A 9,730-nucleotide genomic window follows, 5' to 3' on the forward strand; every position below is an offset into this window, starting at 1 on the left:
GCTGGCCACGGCTGTCAAGGAAAATAAAAAGTGTTTCTTTAAATATATGAATGGCAAGAGAAGGGCCAAGGACAACCTCCAGTCCTTGTTAGATAGAGAGGGGAACGTAGTGACAAAGGATGAGGAAAAGGCAGAGGTGTTTAACACCTTCTTTGCCTCAATCTTCACTAGTGGGACAGGTTGTCTCCAGGACAGCTGGACTCCTGAAGTGGTGGATGGAGTCAGGGACCAGTACAGTCCCCCTCTGATCCATGAGGAAGCAGTAAGGGACCTGCTGTGTCATTTGGATCCTCACAAGTCCATGGGACCGGATGGGATCCATCCTAGGGTGCTGAGAGAGCTGGCAGCTGAGCTGGCCAGGCCACTCTCCATCATTTATCAGCAGTCCTGGCTCACTGGAGAGGTCCCTGAAGACTGGAAGCTGTCCAATGTGATACCCATTCACAAGAAGGGTCGTAAGGAGGAGCCAGAAAACTGCAGACCTGTGAGCTTGACCTCAGAGCCAGGCAAGGTGATGGAACAGGTCATCTTGGGTGCCATCACAAAGCACCTACAGGATAGCCAAGGGATCAGGCCCAGCCAGCATGGGTTTAGGAAGGGCAGGTCCTGCCTCACCAACCTGATCTCCTTTTATGATCAGGTTACCTGCCTGGTGAATGTGGGGCAGGCTGTGGATGTAGTCTACCTGGACTTCAGCAAAGCCTTTGTCACAGTCTGCCACAAGAAGCTCCTAGCCAAGCTGGCAGCTCATGGTTTGGACAGATTCACTCTGTGCTGGATCAAGAACTGGCTGGATGGCAGAGCTCAGAGAGTGGTGGTGAATGGTGCCACATCCAGTTGGCAGCTGTCACTAGTGGTGTTCCCCAAGGATCAGTGCTGGGCCCAGTCCTGTTCAATATCTTTATTGATGATCTGGACGAGGGCATTGAGTCCAGCATCAGTAAGTTTGCAGATGACACCAAGCTAGGAGCAGGTGTTGATCTGTTGGAAGGTAGGAGAGCCCTGCAGAGGGACCTGGACAGGCTGGATGGGTGGGCAGAGGCCAATGGGATGAGATTGAACAAGGCCAAGTGCAGGGTTCTGCACATTGGCCACAACAACCCCAAGCAGCACTATAGGCTGGGGACAGAGTAGCTGGAGAGCAGCCAGGAGGAAAGGGACCTGGGGGTATTGATAGATAGTAAGCTGAAGATGAGGCAGCAGTGTGCCCAGGTGGCCAAGAGAGCCAATGGCATCCTGGCCTGCATCAGGAACAGTGTGGCCAGTAGGACAAGGGAGGTTATTCTTACCCTGTACTCAGCACTGGTCAGGCCACACCTTGAGTACTGTGTCCAGTTCTGGGCCCCTCAATTCAAGAAGGATGTTGAGGTGCTGGAACATGTCCAGAGAAGGGCAACAAAGCTGGTGAGGGGCCTGGAGCACAAACCCTATGAGGAGAGGCTGAGGGAGCTGGGCCTGTTTAGCCTGGAGAAGAGGAGGCTCAGGGGTGATCTTATTACTGTCTACAACTACCTGAAGGGGCATTGTAGCCAGGTGGGGGGTGGCCTCTTCTCCCAGGCAACCAGCAATAGAACAAGGGGACACAGTCTCAAGTTGTGCCAGGGTAGGTATAGGCTGGATATTAGGAAGAAGTTCTTCACAGAGAGAGTGATTGGCATTGGAATGGTCTGCCCAGGGAGGTGGTGGAGGCACCGTCCCTGGGGGTCTTCAAGCAAAGCCTGGATGAGGCACTTAGTGCCATGGTCTAGTTGATTGGTTAGGGCTGGGTGCTAGGTTGGACTGGCTGATCTTGGAGGTCTCTTCCAACCTGGTTGATTCTATGATTCTATGATTCTAATAATTGATAAGAATAGTGAGTAAAAGCTTCAATACCTCTGTAAATATTTGTTGCCTCTGCCACAGAGCAGAAAGAGTTTCAGCCCGCTCTGCTGGGTAAATAGCATAAAGATCCCAAATGGCATTAAGCCACAGGGGAAACTCCTCTCCCTGTTTATAGTTTGAATGTTTGCTAGCTAAATAACAAATTCCCTGTACATATTTTATCCTAAACTGTTTTCATAACCATGTACCAAACTAAATATTAATATATACAGTGGTTGGGGGTGGTGAGAGTTCAGAATATTGAATTTAATAAATCTCTATTTTTATTCAAAATTTATATCACCCCAATTAATTTCTCCCCTCCGCGAAAACAGGTGTAGGTACTGAGAATCCCCCTCTGCAACAACTTCCCCCGGCACAACTTGAGACTGTGTCCCCTTGTTCTGTTGCTGGTTGCCTGGCAGAAGAGACCAACCCCCACCTGGCTACAATGCCCCTTCAGGTAGTTGGAGACAGCAATGTGGTCAGCCCTGACCCTCCTCTTCTCCAGGCTAAACAAGTCCAGCTCCCTCAGCCTCTCCCCATAGGGTTTGTGTTCCAGGCCCCTCACCAGCTTTGCTGCCCTTCTCTGGACATGTTCCAGTACCTCAACATCTCTCTTGAATTGAGGAGCCCTGAACTGGACACAGCACTCAAGGTGTGGCCTGGCCAGTGCTGAGTATAGGGGAAGAAGGGAAGAATAATCTCCCTTGTCCTACTGACCACACTGTTCCTGATGCAGGCCAGGATGCCATTGGCTCTCTTGGCCACCTGGGCACACTGCTATTTGTTAGTGGAGACATTAGAGAGGAATAAAGGAGAAGCGAATAGGAGCAGCACCACAGAGCAGAGTGGGACAAACTGTTGACATTTTGGCTGTTTGTCCCTCTCAGCAAACCAATGAATGATACAGATTTCATCATTATTTTCTTTTTTACAACCAATGATCTAATTTCTCTTACTGAAATATTCCAGTTAGCCTCAAACCAACACAAGGTGCTGAGGGAATGCAAAGAAGAGCTGTGAGAACGGAGTGAGGGAGAATAATGACAGATGGATCCTGACCTTATCTCAGAAGGGATAGATAATGGGCACCTCATTAATGAGAATAACAAGGTGTGGTTTGTGCTGATATAGTGGGTCGTCCTTGACTAATTATGCTAATGTGTAGTCATGTGCTCTACTGGCTGAGTGTATATATTCGGGCTGTAACGCAATAAAGCTGTCTCTGGTATAACTCACATTGAATCTCCTGGAGTCATGTGTGGTCTGCAGGCCTTTGACCACAGTTCCCACGGCAAGCAATCATAACAAGCAGCAAAGTCTGAAACAAGGTGCCAGTCTCTTCCTCCTCAGAACAAGTTATAGGATGAGAGGAAATGGCATTAAGTAGCACCAAGAGGAGCTTTAGATTGAATATCTGAAGAAACTTCTTCACTGAAAGGATTATCAAACACTGGAGCAAGTTCCCAAGGGATGTGGTGTTAAGGAATATAATTTAGCCAGACTTGGCAGAGCTAGATAATATCTGAACTTGATGATCCCAAAGGTCTCTTCTAGCAAAAATAAATCTGTGGTTCTACTAATTGTAACTTTGAGAAGAGAGAAGAAAGGTAAAAACATAAGAAAACAGTGTCAGAGAGAGGGACAGAGCTGATTAAGTGAGTTGCACCTGAATAAGTAGAATGAGTGCCAGAATGATACATATCAAAGCTAAATTTAAATAATAATAATAATTACAATAAGTACAACAGGCAACTACAAACTATAAAATCAGCATGGAAAAAATAAATGAAAGGCTCTCATTTTGTGCAGATAGAAGATCTAATCTAGCACATGATCTCCACCCATGCAGCAACCGAAGTGCTTCACCAAAAAAAAAAAAAAAAAAGAGAAGTGCCAGGTAACTGAGGAGGTTGTTGAGTCCAGCTGTTATGTTACATGAAATATCACTGAAAACTAATTGAGGGGAAAGGCAGTGAAGAGAAATACCAGAATCACAGAATTACAGAACTGTAGGGGTTGGAAGTGACCTCCAGAGATCATCGAGGCCAACCCCCTTGCCAAGGCAGGATTCTCTAGGGTAGTTCACACAGGAATGCATCCAGGTGGGTTTGAAAAGTCTTCAGAGAAGGAGACTCCACAACCTCACTGGGCAGCCTGTTCCAGGGCTTCTTGGAGAGGGGAAATTAATTGATGCAAGATGATATTTTCTAAAACAAATATTGTTTATTAATGTTGCTATTCAGAACTCTCGCCATCCCTGACCACTAACTTTAATAATATTTCAGTTCTTACACAGGCATGGAAACATTCTCTGGATAATATCTACATCTAGAAATAACCAGCAAAATACATATACATTAATTGAGCCAGAAGAGAAGGTTTCCATGGTCAAATGCCACTTGCGGTCAATATGCCATTTGGCCAGTAGAAGGGCCCAAGCTCTTTCTGCTCTGTGACAGAAGGCAATGGAGAACTACAAAGAGGCATTGAAGCATTTACTCACAGATGATTATTATTACTACCCTTGTGGGGGCTGGCCACAGTTCAGACAGTGCCCAAATTCTTTCAGGGGACTCTGTCTTGTTGGATGTTGAGGCTTGCATCTTCCCAGCTTTTGGGAACAGGATGCAGGCAATCTCCGACCTTGTCTCCTGGCTGCTTTCTGGACAATCTATATATGTCCAGGAATTCCAAGCAGGACTTTCAGGTGCAGAAAGCAGATGCTGTGCAGTCTCTGCATGATGTCACTCTGGCCACACAGGCTAATTGAGTGCAGGCATCCAGGGTCTGCTCCTGGTAACTCGTGGCAGTGGAGTTTAGCAGGCAAGCAACAAGGAAGTGTGCAATAGCAGCACAGCTGGGCACAGCAGAAGGAGCAGGGCAAAGATCAGGGGAGCAAAGCAAGGAAGCAAAAGCAGTTTGTTCACCTGCCTATCTCCTTTTATCAATGTGGGCTGAGATTAATTGCCCTTTGGACAGAAGAATAGCCAATCAGGATGGCAGTTAGCCAAACCTTACCATATTAGTCAAAGCCATAAGCTCACTTTTCCCTAATTTGGGAAAAGCACAGGCCTTGCACTAGGCAGGCACAAGCTAGTGTGAGTACCTTACACCACAGGACCCTGGGCAGGCCAAACTGAATGACTCCAGGTTCTTTTGTGTCCGTTTCCCGTGCTTGCCTCTCTGGTGGAGCAGAAAAACAAGCCTAGGCAAGGCAGGACATGGATAAGCCCGTTTTGGGCCTATCAGGCCTACCACACCAGGGCTCTGTTACCCTCACTGTAATGAAGTTTCTCTTCATGTTGAGATGAACCCTTCTATGTTCCAGTTTGTTGCTGTTGCTCACTGTGTCACTGCTGCTGACCAGTGAAAAGAGATTGGCCCCATCCACTCGACACCCACCCCTCAGATGTTTATAGACATTGGTCAGATCTCCTCTCAGTCTTCTCTTCTCCAGACTAAACAGTCCGAGGGCTCTCTGTCTCTCTCCATAGGCAAGATGCTCAAACCTCCCACTCATCCTCATGGCTCTCTGCTGGACTCTCTCCAGCAGGTCTCTGTCTCCCCTGAACTGGGGAGCCCAAAACTGAATACAGTATTCCAGTCGTGGTCTCTTCAGGGCAGAGTCGAGTGGGAGAAGAACTTTCCTTGACCTGCTGACCACACTTCCTGATGCACTGCAAGATTCCATTGGCTCTCTTGATCACAAGGGCACATTGCTGGCCCATGCAGAACTTGCTGTCCATCAGTACTCTAAAGTCTTTCTTCATGGATCTGCTTTCCAGCAAGGCAACCCCCAGTCTGTACTGGTGCCTGTTGCTTTTCCTCTCCAAATGATCCTGAAGAGAAGGGTCCAACCTTTCATGAATCTACACTACTTATGCTACTTATGCTGGGCTGACCAGGGAGGTGGTGGGGTCACCATCCCTGGAGGTGTTGAAGCAAAGCCTGGATGAGGCACTTAGTGCCATGGTCTAGTTGACTGGATAGGGCTGGGTGCTAGGTTGGAGGGAACGATCTTGGAGTTCTCTTCCAACCTGGTTGATTCTATGATTCTACATCACAGACAAAACTGCACATCTAGTGTCCATGCCGTTAAGTGAGTGTGTGAGTGTATACATTTATCTGAGTAGTTGGAAATCAAAATGAATGCTGCAGAGCCAAAAATAATAATAATAATTACCGATTCCTGCAGAAAATCCACAGGCATAGCTGGGCTCACACTTGCAAGGTCGCTGCGTGCTCACAACAGCAGAGGGCGCTGTGTCACTAGCAGCAGCTTCCCCTTAGAAAGGCACAGTTCATTTTCCCTTGCTGTGACAAGCACGAAGTCAAAACTGATGCTTCAGCTCCTCCAGCACTCCTCTCCGCTGCCGAAAAATGCATTTAATAACAGATTTTTTAAAAAGATGCGGAAAAGTTGCCGTGCAGCAAAAATCCAACATAAAATCTCTGCTTGTGTGAAAGAAAAGAGCAGTGATTAGAAACACAATAGGCAATCTCATGAATAAATCACAAGTAAATACTTTTGGGGGTTGCAAAGAAGAAGTTCTTCCTGGTAAGGAATTCTGCTGAGTAAGGTGACCTGAGAATGGGGTCAATAAAGAAAGACTTGAGAAAATGCGGGTCAGAAAAGTATCCCTAGCAAATCACTGGTAAGAGAATGAGAGAGAGATCTCAGATGCAGTTCTAGTGTGGGAGAGACTTTGCATTTTTGTTTTCTTGCAACTGTTTCTTAAGACACTTCTTGCAGCTGCAATGAGGGTTGACTTGAGGGCAACAGATTGAGGATAAGCATTCCTCATATGGCAGTGGCAAATCATAAACCAGGATTCTGGATACTTTAGCTAATGTGCCCAGCACAAGACATGCCAATTTACAAGCTGTTTCAAATTCAGAGCTCCTCTTACAGGACTAGTCAGGGTCAATGTGTTTCCCAAGGAGCACTGAAGCAGAGCAAGATGAAACAGACCTGAAAGCCAAAGCTTTAGAATGAAGATCACACAAGAAAAATCCACTGGACATCTGAAGTGGAATTTGGATGTTCTGTAAGTACAGGTGAGTTCTGGAGTCAAATGTTTGCAATCTGAGATTCAGATGTGTCAAATTCCCACCTGACATATGCATGAATATGTTTTAACTCCAGAAAATGTGGTCAAGAAACTTTTCAACAGCCTCGAGCTGAAAACTGCATCAGTTCTGGAGAAAAATCATAGAATAGAATCACAGAATCAGTCAGAGTTGGAAAGGACCACAAGGATCATCTAGTTCCAACCCCTCTGCCATGGGGAGGTACACCCTACCCTAGAGCAGGCTGGCCAGAGCCTCATCCAGCCTGGCCTTAAACACCTCCAGAGATGGGCCCTCAACCACCTCCCTGGGCAACCCATTCCAGGCTCTCACCACTCCCATGGTGAAAAACTTCCTCCTCACCTCCAGTCTGAACATCCCCACCTCCAGCTTTGCTCCATTCCCCCTAGTCCTGTCAATACCTGAATGCTCTGTGCTGGAAGTGACCTCTAGAGTTCATCTAGTCCAGCAACACCCCTCCCAGTAATTAGGGGCATCCCCAACTGCATCAGGTTTCACAGAGCCCCATCAAGCCTGATCTTGAATGACTCCAGGAATGCAGCCTTCACCTCCTCCCTGGGGATCCTGTTTCAGCGTTGCACCACCAGAATGTTCTAGAAAATCAATGATAGCTTCTAACAGAGAGGATTTCTTTTACAAAATTTGCTGTTTCTACAAAGTTTGCTGCTTCAAAGATTAGTTTGCTTTAGCCAAATAACAGTTTACCTTGCTTATATAAAGGTGTTTTGGAGTCAAGGCAAAAATGGAAAGGTAAAGCTAGCCTCTAGACTCACATTTGTGTTTTAACATTAGTTTCTCCTAAAGAGCATGTGGATTCTCTTCAAGAGTGGGTTTGTGCCTGTTTTTTAGATTGTCTGGGCTGGAATGTTTAGTTACAGCATCTGCATGGGAGCTGGGGATGACAGCATGGTCATTTAGCTGGATGGCTTCTGTCAACATCCAGCATCTGTGATTAGTGACTCACACTTGCATTTTGCATTAGGAAATCAAAGCCAAGAGCATGTCAAGGGCCTGGTAGGCAAAGTAAAGTGAGGGCAAGTTTTACTGAGTCATGTGCTAGGTGACAATTTTTATTGCTAAAGGAAAGAATAGGAGACAGAACGCCACTAGGAAAAGCTTCAAGTCTCTGTGTTTGTCACAAAGAGAAGTACTGTCTAGACCTAACACTTATGGATACACTACAGCCTGCCTGTTAAGTACCCCGTGACTGGACTGTTCTCAATAGCTTCTCTTCCCCCTGTGCAGGAGGCGTCACTCAGTACGAATAGTCTTGCAAGGAATTTAACTGGATGGACCAGATTCTGAGCTAGTGAAGGATAGCTGGAAATATTCCCCAAGGATTTTTTCATCTGCATTGTTTTTTGAGAAGTTACTTAGGCAGAAACAATCAGGGTCATGTGGTAGCTCTAACAAGCACCCCTTAGCAGCTTTTTCTACCACCTGCTCAGAGACTGACATCTAAATCTGGAGCAGAATGTTGCTTTTTTCTTCCCTGAGGTTCACTCCAAGATAGAACACCAGTTTAAGCTCTTTGAAGGCAGAAGGAGCTCATAATCCTTGGCACCTCCTTTTGGAGTGCAGGTTGAGGAGAACATAGGGAGAGAGTTGAGCCCTGTTCTAAATTCAGCTCACATCAAGCCATGGTGTAGGCTTTGTCCTGATATGGGTGAGCTTTGTCTCACCCTTTGGGTACTGTCAACAAGAAGCAAACTAATTTGGAATCACAGCCTTTTGGAGAGAGAAGGAAGGGGTACCCCACATAACAAAGAAGTCTGTGTGTGCCCGTGAAGAAGTAACTTTGTTTGCTTTCAAGAGAGCTAAAAAAAAGTAGGGAACTTCCCCAGCTCCTGTGTTCTTATTTCTGTCACCCATACTTCCTTGGGTACTCACCAAGTCACTACTCAGACACTTCCTCTTCTCCCACTTGCAGCTAAGAAAAGGAGGTGGTTTTACTATTAGATGTGAGGTGCTTTGTTCTGTCAATTTTCACAGCTCCCATAGCAATATTTTGGTTTCCATCCTCAAGTTGCAAACATGTAATTCCCAGCTGCATTCCTACGACTAAAGTAAACACATTGGTCCAGGGCCTATTTTTAAGTTAATGGCTCTGTCCTACTTTTCATTATGTACTTGTTAATTTAGTCTTGTACTCTTCTGCATTTATATTATGCCCCTATATGCCCCAAAATGAAGATGAAACTTCCTGATAAGTGGTGGGATGTCCCCATGTCCTCTCTACAGCCTTTTACTATCTAGATTATAATTTGACCAAGACTTCACATTTGAGTTTGTTCATTAGCTCTGCAAGGCTCTTGTAGAACAAAAGCATTCAGTAATTAGGGGATGAACACAAAATTGCAACGATCTGGGTTGCTAGAGCTGAAGGAACTACTGTTTACCATCTGACTAATGAACTGGTCATGTGGGACCTCTTCGGTGGTTTTACTTAAGAAATAAAATGCACCTTTTCAACCACTTTCAGGGAGGATTTGGGCACATCATGTCCCAGGACTGAAACTCCAGATGGTACAGGAGTCAGAGCCAGAGTTTTCAGCTGAGAAGTGTGGTACAGAGCTGCTTTCCTTTTACTGGAGGAGACTAACACAAAACCTCCTCAAATAAATTAGTTTTTCACATCAATGAAAAGTCAAAAAATTGAAACACTCAATACAGTCCATAAAGAAAGGGAAAAAAAAAACCCAAAACCACAACAAAAACAAAAGAGAAAGAATGAATATAGGAGAGTATTACCTAATCTCTGGCCATACACTTA

This window comes from Pogoniulus pusillus, chromosome Z (assembly GCF_015220805.1).
Source record: "Pogoniulus pusillus isolate bPogPus1 chromosome Z, bPogPus1.pri, whole genome shotgun sequence".
Classification (NCBI taxonomy): Eukaryota; Metazoa; Chordata; class Aves; order Piciformes; family Lybiidae; genus Pogoniulus; species Pogoniulus pusillus.